Source organism: Pelodiscus sinensis, chromosome 6 (genome assembly GCF_049634645.1).
Source record: "Pelodiscus sinensis isolate JC-2024 chromosome 6, ASM4963464v1, whole genome shotgun sequence".
Classification (NCBI taxonomy): domain Eukaryota; kingdom Metazoa; phylum Chordata; order Testudines; family Trionychidae; genus Pelodiscus; species Pelodiscus sinensis.
Window position 1 is genome coordinate 34618918 of NC_134716.1, and position 22239 is coordinate 34641156.

A 22239-nucleotide genomic window follows, 5' to 3' on the forward strand; every position below is an offset into this window, starting at 1 on the left:
AAAGGGAGAAGGGGTTGCCTTATATGTTAAAAATGAACACACTTGGAGTGAGGTGGAGATGGACATAGGAGACGGAAGTGTTGAGTCTCTGGGTTATGGTAAAAGGGGTTAAAAACAAGAGTGATGTCATGCTACGAGTCTATTACAGGCCACTTACCCAGGTGGAAGAAGTGGATGAGGCTTTTTTTTAAACAACTAACAATATCATCCAAAGCCCAACTATCCAGTCATATGTTAGGAAAATAACACAGTGGGGCACAGACTATCCAATAAGTTCTTGGACTGCATTGGAGACAACTTTTTTATTTCAGAAGGTTGAAAAAGCTACCGGGGGAAGCTGTTCTAGATTTGATCCTAACAAATAGGGAGGAACTGGTTGAGAATTTGAAAGTGGAAGGCAGCTTGGGTGGAAGTGATCATGAAATCACAGAGTTCACAATTCTAAGGAAGGGTAGAAGGGAGAACAGCAAAATAGAGACAATGGATTTCAGGAAGACGGATTTTGGTAAGCTCAGAGAGCTGATAGGTAAGGTCCATGGGAATCAAGATTGAGGGGAGAAACAGCTGAGGAGAGTTGTCAGTTTTTCAAAGGGACATTATTAAGGGCCCAATAGCAAGCAATCATCTGTGTCGGAAAGATAGAAAATATGGCAAAAGACCGCCTTAGCTTAACCACGAGATCTTGCATGGTCTAAAATTAAAAAGGAGTCATAAAAAAAATGGAATGTAGGCCAAATTACAAAGAATGAATATGGGCAAACAGCACAGGAATGCAGGGGGAAGATTAGAAAGGCAAAGGCACAAAATGAGCTCAAACTAGCTACGGAAATAAAGGGAAACGAGAAGAATTTTTATAAATACATTAGAAGCAAGAGGAAAACTAAGGACAGGATAGGCCCACTGGTCAGTGAGGAAGGAGAAACAGTAACCGGAAACTTGGAAATGGCAGAGATGCTTAATGACTTCTTTGTTTCGGTCTTTACTGAAAAGTCTGAAGGAATGCCTGACATAGTGAATGCTAGTGGGAAGGGAGTAGGTTTAGAAGATAAAATTAAAAAAAGAACAAGTTAAAAATCACCTAGAAAAGTTAGATGCCTGCAAGTCACCAGGGCCTGACGAAATGCAGCCTAGAATACTCAAGGAAATGATAGAGGAGGTATCTGAGCCTCTAGCTATCATCTTTGGAAAATCGTGGGAGACAGGAAAGATTCCAGAAGACTGGAAAAGGGCAAATATAGTGCCCATTTATAAAAAGGGAAATAAGAACAACCCAGGAAATTACAGACCAGTTAGTTTAACTTCTGTGCCAGGGAAGATAATGGTGCAAGTAATTAAGGAAATCATCTGTAAACACTTGGAAGGTGGCAAGGTCATAGGGAACAGCCAGCATGGATTTGTAAAGAACAAATCATGTCAAACCAATCTGATAGCTTTCTTTGATAGGATAACGAGTCTTGTGGATAAGGGAGAAGCAGTGGATGTAGTATACCTAGACTTTAGTAAGGCATTCGATATGGTCTCTCATGATAGTCTTATCAATAAACTAGGCAAATACAACTTAGATGGGGCTACTATAAGGTGGGTGCATAGCTGGCTGGATAACCATACTCAGAAAGCAGTTATTAATGGTTCATGATCTTGCTGGAAAGGTATAACAAGTGGGGTTCTTCATGGGTCTGTTTTGGAATCAGCTCTGTTCAATATCTCCATAAACAATTTAGATATTGGCATAGAAAGTACGCTTATTAAGTTTGCAGATGATACCAAGCTGGGAGAGGTTGCGACTAATCTGGAGGATAGGATCATAATTCAAAATGATCTGGACAAATTGGAGAAATGGTCTGAGCTAAACAGGATGAAATTTAATAAAGACAAATGTAAAGTGCTCCACTTAGGAAGGAACGATCAGTTTCACGCATACAGAATGGGAAGCGACTGTCTGGGAAGGAGTACGGCAGAAAGGGATCTAGGGGTTATAGTGGACCACAAGCTGAATATGAGTCAGCAGTGTGATGCTGTTGCAAAAAAAGCAAACATGATTCTGGGATGCATTAACAGGTATGTTGTGAGCAAGACACGAGAAGTCATTCTTCCTCTCTACTCTGCACTAGTTATGCCTCAGTTGGAGTATTGTGTCCAGTTCTGGGCATTGCATTTCAAGAAGGATGTGGAGAAATTGGAGAGGGTCCAGAGAAGAGCAACAAGAATGATTAAAGGTCTAGAGAACATGACCTATGAAAGAAGACTGAAAGAATTGGTCTGTTTAGTTTAGAAAAGATAAGATTGAGGGGGGACATGATAGCAGTTTTCAGGTATCTAAAAGGGTGTCATAAAGAGGAGGGAAAAAACTTGTTCATCTTTGCCTCTGAGACTAGAACAAGAAGCAGTGAGCTTAAACTGCAGCAAAGGAGGTTTAGGTTGGACATTAGGAAAAAGTTCCTAGCTCTCAGGGTAGTCAAACACTGGAATAAATTGCCCAGGGAGGTTGTGGAATCTCCATCTCTGGAGATATTTAAGGGTAGGTTAGATACATGTCTATCAGGGATGGTCTAGACAGTATTTGGTCCTGCCATGAGTGCAGGGGACTGGACTCGATGAACTCTTGAGGTCACTTTCAGTCCTAGTATTCTATGAATCTAAAAACATTGTTCTAGTCCTGTACTTTATGATGCAAGTTTTTTCTCTAATCTGTTATGTGGCTTACTTATAGGGCTCATCTACACTGGCCCCTTTTCCGGAAGGGGCATGTTAATTTCAGCTATCGTAGTAGGGAAATCCGCGGGGGATTTAAATATCCCCCGCGGCATTTAAATAAAAATGTCCGCCGCTTTTTTCCGGCTTTTAGAAAGGCCGGAAAAGAGCGTCTACACTGGCCCCGATCCTCCGGAAAAAGCGCCCTTTTCCGGAGGCTCTTATTCCTACTTTGAACTTCAAAGTAGGAATAAGAGCCTCCGGAAAAGGGCTTTTTTTCCGGATGATCGGGGCCAGTGTAGACGCTCTTTTCCGGCTTTTCTAAAAGCCGGAAAAAAGCGGCGGACATTTTTATTTAAATGCCGCGGGGGATATTTAAATTCCCCGCGGATTTCCCTACTACGATAGCTGAAATTAACATGCCCCTTCCGGAAAAGGGGCCAGTGTAGACGTAGCCGTATTGTTTATAATTGTCTCGTATAATAATTATTTCTCAGAAAAATGTAAATCCACTAGCTTCCTATTTCCTTTTAGAAGCCAGGACAAAATAAAGCCAAAAAAAAAAAAACCCAACCTACTAAAGCAATAAGAATGTATTTTATATCAGTAAATGCCATTCATAATAAAAATATATCGTTTTTTAAAACTAGCTAGTTCAAATGATTGATTTAGATTTCTTTTTCTGACACTCCTTCAGCTTTGAAATGCACTGATATCTAGAAATGCACAGCCTTTTTTATAGCAACTCTCCTAATGTGTGCATAAGAACAAAGAAAAAATCCCAGAGTTTATTTTAATTTAAGGCCCTTATACGTTTTGTAATATAAACCAGCATATAACTAAATGAGTAATTCTTTCTCTTCCTCTATGAAAAACCATAAAAGCCATACCATGAAGGCTATTGAACTGTATAGTAGATTGTGTATTTACAGATAAATATTTGAAGAAATAATTCTTCAAACATCGTGGTGGTTTAAACTTCACTGAATTGGAAAATATTCAGAGCTAGGAAGGTGTTTTTGAGCAGGCTTCTCACACAGCTCAGCCCAGCCTAAATGTAGACCTCTCTTTAAATCAGCCTACCAAGATAGACAACTCTTAAGGGTGTATACATCTGCTTTTAAATCCCCATTTTATCCCAGAACACCAAATCCTTTACTATCCCACCTAGTGATGAACAATCTCATTTTTAACTCTGCCACACAAAGCACTCTCAACAATGGACATTAATAAGATCGTCATATTTTCAAACTGTGAAGCACTGTCACAAAGGCTGTATTTGAAACTGGGGGTGGAGGGATGTGTTGAAGAGGTGGGACAATAATTCAAAGGCACTCAGCCTGAAGTGTGCTTACAATGTACATATACATTTGTTCTAGAAGCTTTTGAGGTACTCTTTTTAAGCAAGTGACCATCCAGTCCATACTTGTGATATTACAAACAGCATGGGTGGTGAAGAGCACTTACTGCAGACCGCAAGTAAATGTGGTGAGCACAGTATGAGGTGTATATAAAGTGCCTAGCAGACCTTTGGAAGGTTAACAAGGAACCTCTCAATCACTCATCTCTGTAGTGAAGAGCCCCGTTCTTTTCAGTGCAGTAGTTTGTGGATATCACATTAGAGTACCAACACTGGATAGCTACTTTTTTCCAATATATTGCTAACATTTTGAAGATATTGCTGCAAATTGTAGCTTAGTAGTTTCCCATTTCTATATGGTGGATTTACATTTCTTTGAAGCTTTGGGAGATCTGAGTTCTGAAATGCAAGATTTATGTTTTCTAGACCTGAGAGAATATGGGACATTTCGCAGAGATGATTGCTTATATGAATATATCATGTACTCAGTCCTGTGGGTGAACCTCTGGGTCTATGGAGGTTTGGATAAGCATCCAAACCTTCAAATACTTATCTGAAATCAGCCTGGGAATTCTGGGGGGGGGGGGGGGGGGGGGAGAGGAGGATCAAGCTTCCTTGCTAGAATTTTTATTTTACTTGTTTTTATCTGGGCAGCTACTCATATTATTTTGTCACATACACTCTTAGTAGTGGCCCAACTAAGAAGTTTGAGAATTTTTTTTAAGGGTTAGGTTTGGGGAAAGCCTGAAGCCATTATTTTATTTGAATGAGTTTTCTATCCCTACTTGTGGCAACATAGCTCTAACAAAGTTTTTAGTTTTGCAGTTGTCACATTAGCAGGTGAACCATGCCTTTGACCCCTCCTGGGGAGATCTGAGCATTCTTCCTTCTATGTCTCAGATCTCTCACTGTCACCTGTCTCTGAGTTGAATCCAGCAAGTTCCCTACTCTTAGGTAAAGCCCCAGCTCACAAGCCTCAGGATATTAACCATGGATTTACTTTTGCAGGTCTGACATGTCCAGAGCTGAAATTCTATTTGAGGTTAGCAGGCACAGGGCTTAAATAAGGCTGGGACAGAAACTACTGCAGCCATGTACAAATACTTTGAGCAGCTGCTGAACAGCTGCTGCTGGTCTGCTAACTCTTCCAATTTAGTAGGCAATCTACTGCACTTGCTATTTTGCCTGGAGATTAGCATTGTGGCAGACCTTGCTTCCTGACATTCTCTTTTTCAATGTATCAATCTGGCCTCCTCCAGATATTTTCTGAGGAGTGACCCATCTTCTCCAGGTAAGAAGAGCTTTTAAATTCTTGCTGTGCTTTTTTGAGCTCCAGATTTTGGCAGAATAAGGCTTGGAATTGGTTAGATTTGAAACCAGCCTCAGGAGTCTTGAAACCAATAACTTGCCCCTGAAATCTATGGTTGGGTGTTGTCATCTGGTTAGCCCTTATGGTATCTTCATACATAGACCTCATTGAATTCAATTATGTATGTACTAGCGACAGCCCACGCTGTTGACCGTTATCTAAAATTGTGTGTAGAAAAGTCAAAAGTGGGGGGGTTCTTGTTTTCATGAGCAGTTATAATGACAAATGCTGGTGTTTGTACCTGTTTTCTGTAGCCTGTGCACAGAGCTACACTGCCCCAGCCACCTCTTTGTTACTCCATACCGCTCTTACTCCCACCTCCAATATTCCAACCTTTGGCTCACTACCGAAGCTATGGATCCAATATTCCACCTGGGTCTCATGGGGTGATACCTGAACCTGGTGATGTTCTGAACAGAAAGAACACTATGCCACACTTTTAGATATTTCTATCATTCCACACTGATTCAGACACTCTAGGCTTCAGAGTGACAAGCCTGGTATTTTATTATACAGATAATAATCATTCCACTATCCCCAAGATTCAGTAAGTACCCACTCATTGCCCAGGTCATATACAAAGTTTATAAAATGGTTACATAGTATTATCCATAAAAATATTACATATTAGGTCCAGGTGTGTCACAACCAGTATTGGAAACTGGAAATAGCAACTACTATCTACGTGAGACAGATCAGTTACAAGATTATGATTATTTCACTAAGCTAAAAGACACTCAAATCTTCTTCCTTATTTTTGAGATTTTATATTTATCTAGATAAACATTCTACTGACATACAATATTCTCACTTTTTGTAATATACTGTAATTAAATGTACAAGGAAGGAACACGGTTTTGACTTGTCAGCAAGCAAATGTAATACTCACCTTTGAAATGAACAATAAAGTCTCCAAATAAGATACTCAGACAAGTTTGTAGAGTTTGCTTTTCTGGTATTAGTAATTTATAGTGATATAAAGTGAAATAAAACTCTTTATGTTAGTGCTTAAATATCTTCGGTCAGAGTTTTCTCCAATATCCAACCTAAACCCCTCTGGATTGAAACTAAGTTGATTGCTTTTTGTCCTGTTTTGGGGGGACATTGAGAACATCTGGTCCCCACTCTATCATTTTTTTTCTCATGGCTATATATGCTCCATTTAACCTTTCCTTATGTCAAGTTTTCTAAACTTTTTACCAATTTTTGTTGCTGTCCTCTGGACTTTGTCTGTATTTTCCCTAAAGTGCAGCACTCAGAATTGGATGCAGTTCTCCAGCTGAGGACTCACAGGTGCCAAGTAGATTGAAACAGTTACCTCCCATGTCGTACATATGACACTCTTGTTAAGACATCTCAGAATGACATTAGCCTTTTTTCACACTATTGAGACATGTTCAACTTGTCTCAATAGTGTGAAAAACAAGTATAACTCCAAGAGCTTCCTTCTACAGTATTGCTGCCTCACTATTTATTCCCCATTTTGTATTTGTGTATTTGTTTTTCTTCCTAAGAACAGATCTTTACATTTTTATTTATTTAATTTAATTTTGTTAAATTTAATAGTTGGTCTAAAATCATCAAGATAATTTGAATTCTAAACCTGTTATCTGTATTGCTTACAACCTCTCCCAGCTTGGTATCACCTGCACGTTTTATGAGTACTCTGTATGCCATCATTCAGGTGGTTAAAGAACAACTGAATGGTACAAGATCCAAAACAAAGTTTTGTGAGACCCACCCTTGATATATCCTCCCAGTTTGACAGTGAACCATTGATAACCACTGCCTGAGTCTAGTTTTTCAACCAGCTGTTCACCCATTTTATAGTAATTTAATCTAGACCACATTTCTGTAGCTAGTCCCACATGACCTTCTCAAGCAACCTCAGGAATCTGACTAAAATTAAGATAAATCATGTCTATTGCTTCCCCCATACCCACTAGGCCTATAACCCTGTCAAAGAAGGAAATTAGATTGGTTTGCTATGATTTGTTCTTGATCAGTAATAACCAACTTATATTTATCTTGTTCTCCAGTGATGCTTACAAACTGATTGTTCAAAAATGTGTTCCAGTATCTTTCTGGGTATCAAAGTTAAGCTGTCTAGTCTTTATTTTTTTCCTTTCCTCCCCTTTTAAAGATAGGTACTATGTTTGGATCTTGTAGCCATTGATTTGCCCACACCTTCCATGATTTGAACTGGTGATTCTAAAGTATGGGCTAAATTCATTGTACAATGCAAATTCCTGAACACAAGACAGTCCCAAAGAGAATTCTCCCTCTGTAGAAGGAATCTCTATTAGTATAAAGCTGGTGTAGCAACCATTTATAGATCCCAAGGCCCAAAGGAATTATTGTGATGTCTGATTTCCTGTGTAACAGGGCCCCAAATAGCTCCTATAGCAAATCTTTTAGCAATACACACACATTTGATATAAAAATTGTCAGTGTTGGAGAATCCACCGTGAGCCTTGGTAAATGTTCCAATGGTTATTTACCATCACTATCAAAAATTTTACACTTTATTTCCAGTCTCATTTTGTCTAGCTTCAACTTCTAGCCATTGGATCATGTTATACCTTTAGTAATTTACAGAATCCATTATTAAATATTTGTTCCTCAGATACTAATTTACCCCTTAGCAATCTCTTTGGCAAGTTAGACTCAGCTCATCTATCATTATAAGGTATGTTTCCTAATCATTTACTCATTCTCAAAGGGCGTGTCTACACAGCACCCTAAACTTGAAGTAAGATACTCAATTTGCTTAGTGCAAATTGTGTATCTTATTTTGATTCTATTTCAAAATAGCTTATTTTGAAATTTGGCGCCTCTACACAGCACCAAATTTCAAAAAAACATGCTATTTTGAGCCATCCCTTATCCCTCGTGCAACAAGGTTTACTGTGATGGTGAAATAGTGCGCCCATTATTTAGAAAACACTTCAAAGTAATGGGCGACTTGTGTAGATGTGGGGTACCTGGGTGTTAGTTTGATGTCACTCTAGTTTCTTAAAATCAAACTGACATTCAGTACCACGTAAAACATCCTATGGAAATCTATTACTTGAGGACTATTCCTTTTTTTCAACCAAACTTGTAATCTTATTTTAAAAACCCTCAAATTAGTTTGACAGGATCTACTTTACATAATCCCATATTTATAGGTTTGATGGGTTGGATCACAGAGGCTGTGTCCTGATGTGCTAATCATACCACTGAGCCTCCCTATTCTTCTATGGCATTCCATCATTCTGTAGTACTGGGCCGGAAGCTCTGGTCTCCCTCAGTAAAAGCACAGAATTAGGGTAAAATCTCCCCAGCAGAATAACACAGATGCTGAACCAACTCAGCTCTGGGAAGTCTCAGTGATATGATCAGCACAGGCTATAGGACCTTGATAGCATCTAGGAACACAACCCTTAAATGGAACCAAACCCCCAAATAAATCCATCATACTGTGTATAAAGTTTTACATAGAGAAAGCTCATAAGTTCACCTTCTTTATCAATGAGAGATATGCATCATGGTTGCTTCTTCTCCCCTCTGCTCCTGTCCCAGTAACAATTATTTACACCGGATTTGATGATAAACAACAATGTTTTTATTAAATATAAAAAATAGGATTTAAGTGATGGCAAGCGATAACAAATGGATCAAAGTAAGTTACTAAGCAAAAAATAAAACAAAATATGCCACCTAAACCTAATGCATTAAGAAACTTGTTACATGCTAATTCTTACCCTAACAGTAGTTCTTTTCACAAGATAGCTAACATCACAGCTTGGGCCTCTGTTCAGTCCTGGGCTACGTCTATACTGTACCCTACTTCTGCAAAAGCTAATGCAAATGAAGCGTGGAGTACAATATCGTCGCACTTCATTTGCATAATTAATTAGGGGCCATTTTTTCACAAAAACCCTCTCTTGCACAAGAGCTGTTCTTCCTGAAAAAAAGAGGAAGAACAGCTCTTGCGCAAGAGGGGGGTTTTGTGTAAAAAGAAGCCATCTACACAGCACCTTTTTGTGCAAAAGCCTCTTGCACAAAAATAGCACCTAATTATGCAAATGAAGTTCAGCGATATTCTACTCTGTGCTTCATTTGCATAAGCTTTTGCAGAAGAAGGGTGCAGTATAGACGTAGCCTTAGATATTGCCAGCAGGTATTGTTGGTGGTAAGTGGGGGTCTCCTGCCATCTGATAACTCCCTATAGTTTGATTTCTAATATTTATATCCCCTTTGCGCAAGGTAAGAATTCTTTCTGTTCAGTTCAAACTCGTCTCACCTCGAGTGGAAAAGTACAAGATACAAAATGGGTTCTAGCATCAAGTAATCTGGCCACAAATTCTGGCAGGACCAACCATAATCCAGGCTTTCAGGAAAAAACAAGACTCTCCATAGCTTGTTGGTTTGAATGCCAAAAAGCTGTGTTTCTGGAGTATCATTAATAGCCCTGATTAGCACTCTTAGATTTATAAACAGATTCATATTTCTAACATCATATACAAGAATGATACATGCACAGAAACAGAGTGTACACATTCAGCAGATTAAAACTTTAAAAATTATATGACACATGATGAATTTTTCCTAAAGTGTCTTCAAGTTATGCATATTCATAAGCCATTTTTCATAAAGCCTGGGGGGCCCTGTGACAACTGGCATTAATTACATTACCCTCTTCTAATTCTTTATTAATTGTATCCTGTATCAGCCACTCCATTATCTTGCCCAGGATCAATGTCAGGCTGATAGGTTTATAATTACCCATGCCATCTCATTTACCCTCTTAAAAATTGATCCAACATTAACTTTCTTCTAGTCTTCTGGAACTTCTCTAGTGCTCCAAGACTTATTTGAAAATCAGCATTAATGGTCAAGTGAGCTACTTAGCCAGCTCTTTAAAAACTCTTGGATGAAAAATATCCACTTGCTGATTTTAAAATGTAGGAGTTCAACAGCTCCTGTTTAACAGAATGGAAAGAATATTATCCTATGATGAGACTATATGATCAACTTTTCACCCAATACGGAACAGAAATATGTATTGGTCACTTCTGTCTTCTTAGTACTTATGACTGATAATCCTACATTTCCATCTAGTAATGGAATGATACCATTGTCAGAATTTTTTGTTCCTAATATAGATATAAAACCCTGTTCTTTGCTGGCCATAGATTTCTTTTTGGGTCCCTTTGCTTCCTTTATCAACTTTCTACAATTTTAGCTTACTTCAGCTGCCACTGCAAACCAAGAATATGAGTGAATGGTTGGTGGAGCCAGAGTATATGGCATTCTCTGATGTTAGAATAGCCCTAGGAAGGAACAGAAAGCCATAGCTATTTTATGCAATCACTGCTCTCTACTATATCTAAACACATCCCAGACATAGAGACTTGGGACCTTATACCTGTATGCACATGTTTGTAAGTTAGTACAAACTAGAAACTCTAAACTAGGGAATGGTTTATATTTTATTTCTGTTATAGCTGTACACTTGCAAAGTACCAGATTACTGTACCTGAGGAAGTGACCCTGCCTTATAGCCTCTGAGAAAATCTCTTCAGGGATTATATTATTTCATTTCCTCGGGACTAAAACTGAGCTCCATGCTTCCTCCAAAGGTGTTTCCATTGTGGCTTGTTTTCCATGCAAACAATTAATACTTTTATGAACAGAAACCCCCAGACAAGCAAATCATGCGCCCATTGTCAGCACAAAAAAGGTAATCTGATGGACTTATAAACAAAGCTGGAAATGAAGGGCAGGAGGATGTGTTGCTGAATGAAAGGTCAAGGTGAAAATCCCTCAAGGGCTATTGCTTCATATGTGTTAATGTAAGCATAGCAGTAATGATTATATGTGTGCAGCAGAAACAGACAGTTAGGTGGCAGAGAGGCGTTAATGTGAGTAAAGGGGCAATGTACAGATAGCTGTGCTTATGGACTAAAGACTCATTTAATAAGTAGAAGAAAGGGCTCTGTCTAATGCATCCAACTGCATTGGATTCACAGTTCCTTGTGTGCTAGAGAAGCAGAAAGCACTAAAACTTCTCCCAAATTACATGCAATTTGACAACAGGAGGTTATTTGTAGAGCTGCATTTTGCTGGCTTTTTAGCTGTTGTATCTGGTTCAAGATAGTCTGCTCACGAGAATTGTTTTAGTATCAGCCAGTCATTCTTTCTCAAACCAAAGAGCCTTTAAATCAGGAAAGGGAAAAAGCTTCTTTTGCTCTTCTCCAAACACAATACAAAAAAACAGCTACATTTTTCTATGCTGCCTTTTCCTTCCATCTCCCACCAGTAATCTCTGAACATCTGGCGTGTCTGCTTTACTTACCACAATGAACATGCTCAGGGACTTAGGTTATCATTTATTTCAGCTTTGTTTTTTATTATATACTAAAAAACTATATTAAAATACAATTAAAGGACTAGATTAAACTGACAAAAGCCAGAAATGTAGAGTGAAGGATTATGTTTCATCCTTAGCTCACCCTAGTATGCCTGAATCTTAGAGCTTTCACAACAGCATATAATTATATACTGTCCAGTGTTTGGTGGCACAATGATTTTTGACTTACAAGCAACATAGTTTTTATGTTATTTTTAGACAGACTTTAAAGTTGATTTAAATTAATTTTGTTTTTTCAGTTATATGCCCTACTTTAATTTTTTAAAATAATTTTCATTTTTCTTTCTATCATATTTCTCTCTTTCTTTATGTATTGCCTTAGTAACGAGTCTAATCCCCCCAGATTTTGTGGGACCTCTCTGATTTCATTAAGAAATGAAAGGAAAGAAATGCTGTATTTTCCTGGTCCCTGTTGTCTTGCAGGGTAAGTTTTGTCTCCTTCCTTTCTGCTCTCAGAAATGAGACAAAGCAGAGAGAACCCAGTAGTTATTGGAATGGCATTGTAGTGCTCTCACAAGAACAAGGAGGAGAATGAATGTGGAGGATTTGGGGACAAAGAATGAAAAGGCGATTGGAAGGGAGCAGAACAAACAGGGTCACGTTAAGATGAGATTTGATTGTGATACAACTGAGAAGGTCAAGCATTTTAAATTATAGAGGCAATATGATTGGGATACACTTTGATGAAAGTAGTGAGGAGGTGTAAATTCTTCCCACCAAATACTCAGAGCCTGAGCTGACAGAGTTCATTGCTACACTGTATTTATAATCAGAAGAAATATCAGCAATGACCCGGACAAGCAGGAATACATCTCTTCATCCAAGCTCATAATCAATGCGGTGGTAAGTGTCAACACTGAAGATTGGGAACACTCTAACAAGGGTTGCCACCCAACCCAACAGGCTATTAAATGTTATACAATTCAAAAGGACTCCAAAGAATGACAAGGCCACATTTTCCTTAGTGTAAGACAATCCTCTTGGAGAAGTACACTGGCTTTGTTTCTTAGGACATCCAGAATGCTGATTATCTCAATCGTGCATTGACAAAAATAGCACAAACCCTGATAGCCACTGACAGGATACCTAGAGCAGTACTGAGGGGATGAGAGAACAAAGGTGCCTGTAAGATAAATTTGCATTGTCCTCATTTTTGGATTGTTCCCAAGTATAAGGACTTGTCTACCCAAACATCTAGTTTGTGGAAAGCTAGGACGTCAATCTTCCCTACAATGGCCTGCCATGATTAACTATGTGGACTCTACTGATTTGCTCTAGCAGTTCACTAATGCACTTTGATATACTCTGGCTTGAAACAGGAGTAGACCAAAATTTAGCAATGTAATTTGTGTGCAGCAGCAAAATCCACAGGGGACAGTTATTGCATGGCAGGCTAATGCAGGGTAGATTCACAGCCCAGCATGCCGCATGCTAAATGTTTGTGTAGATGAGCCCCAAACTGGAGCATCCTCTACTTCTCACAATTCTGAGAACAACGTAATATACCAGTCACATCCCTGACCCAACTCCTGCACTGTGGACTGGGAGTTGGCCCCTTATGGAGTCTCTATGGGTATGTCTACACTACAGCGCTAATTCGAACTAACTTAGTTCGAATTAGTTAATTCGAACTAAGCTAATTCGAACTAATGCGTCTAGAACTAAAAACTAGTTCAAATTAGCGTTTTGCTAATTCGAACTAGCGCGTCCACACTGATTGGACGCAGGGGGGCATTTAAGGGCGGCTGAAACCGGTTCTGGCAGGGCATCAGGTCAGTAGTTGCTTTGTGTGGCTGCTGTCTGAGGCTATCTGAGGCTCGTGCTTAAAGGGACCCCCCTGGACAGCCGGTTCTCAGCTTTTCCTGCTTCCTTTCCAACCTCGCCGAGGGACAGCAAAGCGTTGGTCTCTGTGCCCGTCTGTGTCAGTGCTTCCCTTCGGGGACGCCGCCGCAGGTGGCAACATGGAGCCAGAGCTCGCCCTGCGCCTTCTGGTGCACTTTCTGGACTTGCTGCTGCAAGCCTGCCACCAATGGCTCGAGGCTACCTGGCACCTCCTGGTGCACGTCAGTCCCCTGCCTCTCCGCCTGGCCGCCCTGGGGGCCGTGGAGGAGCCGCGGCGGCGTCCCGGCACTGGCGTGCCCCGCTGCATCTGGCATCTGGACACCAGCACCGACTGGTGGGACCGCATCGTCCTGGAGCGCTGGGAGGACCGACAGTGGACCCAGAACTTCAGGATGAGGAGGGACACCTTCCTGGAGCTCTGCGAGTGGCTCACCCCTGCCCTGCGCAGAAGGGACACTCGCATGAGGCCCGCCATCCCCCCCCAGAAGCGGGTGGCCATCGCCCTCTGGAAGCTCTCCACGCCGGACAGCTACCGATCCGTCGGGAACCAGTTCGGCGTGGGGAGATCCACCGTCGGAGCGGTGCTCATGCAGGTATGGCACTCGTCGGCCACTGCGCCGAGGCGGAGGGGGGCTGCGAGGAGGGGATGGGCCGCCCCAGGGACAAAGGGGGGCAGGAAGAGACGAACGTGCCCCGCACCGGAGGGGTCGGTCTGTCCCGGCCGTACTACACGCCGCCAGGGGGGTTGCTTCTGGGAGTGGGGTGCGGGGCACTGCCAGGGCACAAACGCTCCCAGCCACCCGGGCGCCCCACTGATTGGCACTTTGCTGTGTCTCTCTCCACAGGTGGTCAAGGCCATCAACCGGGTGCTGCTCCGCAGGGTGGTCCGCCTCGCCGACCCGGACGCCGTCATCCGGGGATTCGGCACCCTCGGCTTCCCCAACTGCGGGGGGGCCATCGACGGGACGCACATCCCCATCCGTGCCCCGGAACACCAGGCGTCCTGGTACGTCAACCGCAAGGGGTACTTCTCTGTGATCCTGCAGGCCGTGTGTGACCACCGGGGACAGTTCACAGACATTAATGTGGGCTGGTCCGGCAAAGCACACGACGCCCAGGTGTACCGCAACTCCTCCGTGTGCCAGCGGCTGCAGGCCGGGACCTTCTTTCCCGACCGCCACATCAAGGTTGGGGACATGGACATGCCCGTGTGCCTGGTGGGGGATGCTGCCTACCCACTGCAGCCGTGGCTGATGAAGCCCTACACGGGGCACCTCAATCCCTCCCGCCAGGCCTTCAATGGCAGGCTGACCAGGGGCCGCATCATGGTGGAGGGGGGCCTTCGGGTGACTGAAAGCCCGCTTTCGATGCCTCCTCACCCATATGGACCTGGCCGAGCACAACATCCCTCCCGTGGTGGCAGCATGTTGTGTGCACCACAATTTGTGTGAGCGGAAGGGGGAGGCTTTCCTGCCAGCCTGGATGGCTGAGGCTGACCGCATGGCTGGACACTACGGTCAGCCCTGCACCGCCGCCATCCGGGAAGCCCTGCGGGAGAGCTTCCAGGTGGAGGTTGGAGGACTGACCTCTCCCTTGCATGCCCCACTGGCGCCTTCTTCCACCCTACCCCCTTCCCTTTTCCCCTCCCTACCTACTGTAAAATAAATACTCCTGTTTTTCAAACAAAAACGTCTGTTTATTTCACATAACTGGGGTGGGGGGAGGGAGGAATGAGGGTGGGAGAGGGGAGGGAGAAACCTGGGACGAGGGAGCTGGAAGGGGAGGGAAGGGAGGAAGGGAAAGGAAAGCTCAGGGGTGGGAGTCCGGCTGCTTCTCCCGTCTCTCCACACTGTGGGTCCGGGGGCGTCGGTGGGGAATGGTTGTGGAGGGTGGGGCAGGAGGGACGGGGGGTGTGGAGGAAGCAGGAGCGGGAGCAGGAGGGGGAGCAGGGGGAGCAGCAGGGGGAGCAGGAGCAGGAGGAATTGGGAAGAGGTCGAGCAGGCTCTGGAGGTGGCCTCGCAGGGCACAGCCCTGCTCCTCCAGGGCCTCCAAACTCCTCTAGCACAGCCTCAGGTCCTCCTGGACCCAGTGGTCCTGGAGACGGAGCTGTTGCTCCAGGAACCGGAGGTGCCGCCTCTGGTACTTCTCCTGGTTCCTGGCTCTCCTGCGTGCCCGGGCACAGGCAGCTGCTGCAGGCGGGGTGGTGCGCCCTGCAGGCCCAGGTGCTGCGGCTGTGGTGCAACAAGACCAGCGGTCAATTACCCCAGGGGCCCAGGTGTGTAAAACCCAGCTCCCCTCTGCAAGGCCAGGGCCCCTGCAGGATCCCCAGCTGCTGCTCCGTGGTGGGCAAGGCCCAGGCGCATGGTCCCAGGGCTCCCTCTCGCCCCAGCCCCCCGTACACATAAGGGGAGCACGATGGTACTCACAGGTGGACGCCTCCCTGGCCTCGGACGACACAGGCGAGCGGCTCTTTGGGGTGCCTCAGGGGTCCCATGTCCTGGGCAGGCTGCCAGCAGGCTCCTGGCTCTCATAGCCCTCCTCCTCCGTCTCCTGGAGCGGGCCCTCTGCCCCGGCATGAGCCCCCAGGAGGCGGTCCAGGGCGTGAAAGTGGGGGCACGCCTCCAGGTCGGCCCCTAGCAGGCAGGCCCGGGAGTAGGACTGCTGCAGGTCTTTGATCTTGCAGCACACCTGCTCCCGGCTGCGCTGGTGGCCCCTGGCGGCCAGGCTGGCAGCCATGCGGCCATAGACTGCTGCGTTCCTGTGGCTAGTGCGGAGATCGTGGACATTGGAGGCTTCCCCCCAAACCTCGATGAGGTCCACGATCTCCGCACTTGACCAAGCGGGTGCCCACCTCTTGCGTCCCCGGGCATGCTCCTGGGAGCCGCCAGGCTGGTCCTGGGGAGCAGTGGAGGGCTGGGTGTCCTCGGGTGGCTGGCTCATGTTGTGGCAGGTGCAGGGTCTGCTGGCTGGGTGCTGGCAGCCTTGCAACTGGCACAAACTGTATAGCCAGCCCGTGGCCCTTTAAGGTCTCCGGGGCCGGGAGGGGGGCAATAGAGTTTGCTTGGTGTTGGCCAGAGTGGCCACCAGGGCAAGCTGGGAAGGGCTAGCCTCCCACTAGTTCGAATTAAGGGTCTACACAGCCCTTAATTTGAACTAGCTAGTTCGAACTAGGCTTAATCCTCATAAAATGAGGTTTACCTAGTTTGAACTAAGTGCTCCGTTAGTTCGAATTAAGTTTGAACTAACGGAGCGCTAGTGTAGTGCCTATGAAAGTTAGTTCGAACTAACGTCCGTTAGTATGAACTAACTTTGTAGTGTAGACATACCCCTGTTAGTTCTAACCTGACCAAGGAAGCACTCTGTGTAAGGGATAGTCTAATTTCTTCCTCTTTAAGGCTCTTTTATGCTGCCAAAGTGGCAGACAAGACATGGAATCAGTAACACAGAGAATCATGCCCAGTCACCAGATGGCAGATTCTCCTCCTAGGCAGAATGGATTAGTAACAGGAAGAGCTGTTTTCAGAGCAAAAATGATCACATGGTGAAAAGCCATTAGAGTTCAGAGATGGTAGCTGTTGACAGATGTCCAAAAGAGACAGAATAATCCTCTCATCTGTCAGGGAATAGGGATTGTTTATTGTGACCTGCATCCTATACCTCCCCATTTGTGGATTTTATTGACTATCTACATTTCGTCTGCAGTTGTAATGTTAGCTGGCATTCTGTTATGTACATAATACATAGCCAATGGATACTGCTCTGGAATGTGACAAATGCATTAGGTAGGTTGGCACTAATTAGGGGCACACTAGCTGCACTGGTCAAGGGAAAGTGGAATTGTCAAAGAAGTATCGCTTATGCAAGCAAGAGAGAGAAGAGGGAGCTCTCTTCTGGGTTTGGCAGAGGACAGGGAGCTGCAGTCCCTCATGTATCACTTTAACTGCTTTCAAGATACTCAACTTTTTTAACCCTGATCTCAACTAATCTGTGTATTAAACCAGTTCCCCTCCCTCTTACAATTTCCTTTATGCTTCTCATTCCACTTCCATTCGTCTCTTTCAGGGTACGTCTAGACTACAGGCTTTTGTCGACAGAAGTTTTGTCGACAGATACTGTCGACAAAACTTCTGTTGACAAAGAGCATCTACATTACATTCAGTTCTGTCGACAAAGCAAGCTGCTTTGTCGACATGGTAGTGTAGACACAAAGGACAGTTTACATGCAATAACACCTTCTATCGACAGAAACTCTGTCGACAGAAGGCGTTATGCCTCGTAAAATGAGGTTTACCAGCGTCGACAAAACTGCTGAGTTCTGTCGACGTTATGTCGACAGAACTCAGCGGTAGTGTAGATGCAGGTATAGTTTTGTCGACAAAAGTCCACATTTGTCGACAAAACTCTGTAGTCTAGACACATCCTCAGTTTCCTCATCTCTCTCCTTTTCTTTTTCTCCCAGACACATCCTGGCTACTCTATTCTCTTCCATTTCCTTCCTTTAGTCTTCCTATTCCCTCCTCCTTCCAGCCCCTTTCCTTCATAGAATCATAGAATCCTAGGGCAGGAAGAGACCTCAGGAGGTCACTGAGTCCTTCCCCCTGCCCAAAGCAGGACCAGTCCTTACTAAATTATCCCAACCAGGATGTCCTTGACTTTACTCTCCCAGTTTTTCTTCCCTATTGTTTTCTCTTCCCTAGGTCTTCCTGCACTCCTTTCTGTGAGACATGGGGTTAGATGTCTTGATGTCTCTGTGTTGCCTTTAAGTTCTTGTGAAGGCAGAGAACACACATCTGGGGTAACCCACATGAAAAAGAAAATGTGGGCAACTGGTTTGAATGGAGCTCAAAGGGCCAACTTCTTTGCTTTCTGGCATCAGTGCCTCCTAGGAATGTTCCTACTGTGATCCTACAAGTATGGCTAGTCCCTATTCTCATTACTCCTCTCCCACAGCCTCTGCTGGTGTCTCCTGCTGCTAAGTGTACCCCTTTCTCCAGTCTTACGATGGAGGTAGAACTCATCTGCTACATTTATTTTTTTCATTGCTACTACCTCAGACTGAACGGCACCTGCGATCTCACTGGAACCATCACACACATCGATCCTACTCTAGGAGGACACCTGGATCTTTCTAGGAGTCCTAAACTCAGGAATCACTGGTGAAGCAGCGATTTTACTGGGAATCAGCTCCCAGAAGGAACTGTCAGTAAGAAATAACTAACTAGGCTGAAATCTAACCCACCGTGGAATGGTAATATTTATGTGGACCCTAGTTAATCAGCAGAACATTTGCTGACATAGTAAGTCCACAGTGATTCTGAACGTTCCAGATTTAAATAGGCCTCCAGAAACTTCATGAAGAAACTTTAGAAGTAAAGTTCAGCTTTAAAGTTCTCCCCAAATCCTTTTCTCTGTTACCTTTTGAATAAAAAATAGCAAAGTCATAAAGCACAGTCACAGGATGTATTTAGATGCCACACATTTCTGTACAGTCTGCACTTCTCACAAAAGCCTTAGCAGTGACCTGACTTGATAGAAAGCCAACAAGTAAATTTTTCATTGTTTCCCCTTGGGATATTATGCCAACTAGTATTGATTTTGGCAGTTCTGAGCTTCCATTACAATGTCACAGTCTTATAGTTAATAATTATGTCAATCCAACAAAGATCTCTGAAGGTAAATTGGAAGAATCTAAGTAGTTTTAAATGTCCCTTGCTCTGATATGGCTCATACATGTTGCTTTTTCTTTTATTTCGAGTGCCTTCCTCGTCCATTAGATATTGGAAAAAATATAAACATAAATATTATTCTTTGTTGTATTTGATTGTTGGGGTATTACTTAGATGGATCTGGTTTGGAAAGGCATTGATTTTGCTATTTCTGGCAGTGTGATATGATGTAGGAACTTGATATGACATAGCTTAATGCAAAGTGATGGATTGGAACTCAACTACTGATGTGGATATGATGTGCTGTGAAGAGAGGGAGAGGAAAGAGAGAGAGAGAGAGAGAGAGTGCGTGCAAGACAGTCAGAGCAGAAGAGAAGCTACACCCATGGGTCCATCTCAAACTCTTTTCCATAATTAAATCAGCCAATTGCCACCTTTAAAGAGATCACTGGTAATTAAAAACAAAACAAAAAGCCCTACATCAATTAGATATAAGGTGAAATCCTGGTCCCACTGAAGTTAGAGTTTTGCCATTGATTTCAATGGGGCCAGAATTCCCCATATTTTTAATGTCTATGAGTCTAAGCAATAAACAGGAAACAGTTTTTTATGTTTAAATCTCAAGGGAGGTACTCAGAGACCATTGTGATGGACAACATATAAAACAAAGAGAGATCGAATTGATGCCTAAGATTTTTCTGGTGGTTGCACATGTTTCTACAGTAAGAACCTGCTTTTGGTGGCATTATGGGACAATAACACTCATAAACTTAGGCCATGTCTACACTAGTGTTTACATTGGCAAAACATTGGTCACTTAGGAGTGTATTGAGCTCATGTTAATGCTCATATGCACAGTGCTCTGCCAGCAGGAGATGATTTCCTGAGAACATAGCTACTGCCTCTCATTAAGCTGGTTTTATTATGTCAGTGGGAGAGTTCTGCACTCAGCTACATGAACAATTTTATAGCAGCACAGCTATATCGGTAAAATTGTGCTGCTGTAAATTTGTAAGTGTTGACATGGCCTTAAACACAATAGAAATTCTGTCACCCTCCTGTGTCCCCTTCCAGTATATAGAGAACATCACCAATGGTGAGGTTGGGGTATTATTATGTGTTGGTTATTCCCAGGTAGTTTGGGGACCATAGGCAGCCCAGAATAAATCTAATCTGTTTCTGTTCCAACTTTAATATATTTAAGGCACAGTTCTCCAATGTCTTGCAGCTCACACATCCATCCAGTCAGATGTTCAATTTGTTAAAAGCAATCTGATCAAAATGGTTGCCTTTGCATTGTTTGCATTCACTTTACGTAGGGCTAAATGAATATACAAGGTGCAAGGCAGATGCTAATCAAGTGTAAGCAATATGGCTGCTCAGTTCTCCAGAACACTGAAAGTACTCAATAGTACCATGCCCAGTGTCCCATGACTAGAAGGCAAGCACTGAAGGCAATTTGTCTGCTAGGCCATACAGGAGATATATTTAACTGGTCCCAGCAACAATTCAGGCACAAGAAGGGTACTGATAAATTAGTAAGGGTTCAAAGAAGAGTCATGAGAATGAGTAAAGGATTAGAAAACCTACCTTCTAGTCACAGACTCGAGTAGTTCAATTTATTTAGCATAGATTCACAATCTATTCAGCAAAAAGTAGGCTTGGGATAGTTTGATTAGTCTGTAAGTATCAACACAGGGAATAAGTATTTGGTAAAGAGCTGATATCTTCAGAGGGAGTTGAGTTGCTGTTTCTTGGGCCATAGAGAGCAGGCAAGAAGGGCCACAGTTCACACTAGTTATCAAAATCTTGGAGGAGGGAGCATTCTCCCCCTATTCAGCAAGCACCAGCACAGAGCCACACCCTGGGACATAGATTAGGGTGAGAATGGGCAGCATTGTATATGTAGACACAGAGGTCGTCAGCAATCTAATTTGTACTTCTTCATAAAGATCCTATGGGGTAAGAGGACAATTGGTGTCCCCCGGGCAGCAGGATTCCTGCCCAAATAAAGCCAATAACAAGTGGGATGTCCAGCGAGAGATGTTTAATCTGTGGCTAGTAGGATTGTAAGAGGAAGAGCAAAAGCTAAACATGGAACTCAGGCATTCCCAGCCTTGTGCTCCCTCCTCTAGGATCACTGCATCTACCAGAAAGAGCTCAAATCTTGATCTTCTGAAATTGGATTAGTGCAATTTGAAGTTAAAAATAGGGGTTTTTAAATCCACCCAAAGAAGATCTTTCTGGATACTTATTCTGTTTCGTGGTCTCAGAGGGGTAGCCATGTTAGTCTTTAACTTTGAAAAAATGAGTTGTCCTGCAGCACCTTAGAGATTGTGACGGGGCGACCCCCTCCCCCGTCCCCTGGGCGCTGCCGAGCAGGCACTGCTTGGCATCCGCGGGGGGCCGGCCCGAGGGTGCGTGGCTTGCACGCGAGCCGCGCCGGGGCTGGAAACGCCGGCAGCCCCGCCGGTGCGCGGCCGCGACGCGGCTGGGGGGAGGGGCTAGGGTGGGAGGAGTTCCCCCGCCCTGATGGACTCGGAGGGGAGCCAACCAGGGGCCAGAAGGGCACCGCTAGACCCGCCCCGGCCGGTGACGGGGAAGGAGGAAGCCCCGGCGGGAGGTTTAAAAGGGAACACCTCCCCGCCATTAAGGGGGGGGCGGCAGGGGCTATTGGGAGCAGAGGGGAGGACTGGGAGAGGGGGAGAGGTAGCTGACCTCCCCGGAGCATGGCCCCGGCCCCCACTCGGGCTACCTAGTGCAGCCCCCCGCCGCTGAAGGGCGGGGGCGCCACAGGGCCGGCAGGCTGTCGGCCAGACCAAAGGTGACTACCCCGGGTGGAGAGCGCCGGGGGGGGGGAAAGGAAGCAGCCCAGGGAGGGGCTCGCTCGAGC

General features: G+C 44.2%; 1 long non-coding RNA gene across 2 annotated transcripts in view; it reads left to right on the forward strand.

Annotated features, from left to right (window-relative positions):
* Positions 1-4674: 4674 nt before the first annotated feature.
* The window catches only part of LOC102453053 (uncharacterized), a 57033-nt gene continuing 39468 nt past the window's right edge, over positions 4675-22239 (forward strand). For both annotated transcript variants that reach the window (XR_001369242.3, XR_003087088.2), the window contains exon 1: positions 4675-5342. This is a non-coding gene — a long non-coding RNA (uncharacterized LOC102453053). The remainder of the gene's footprint in view (positions 5343-22239) is intronic.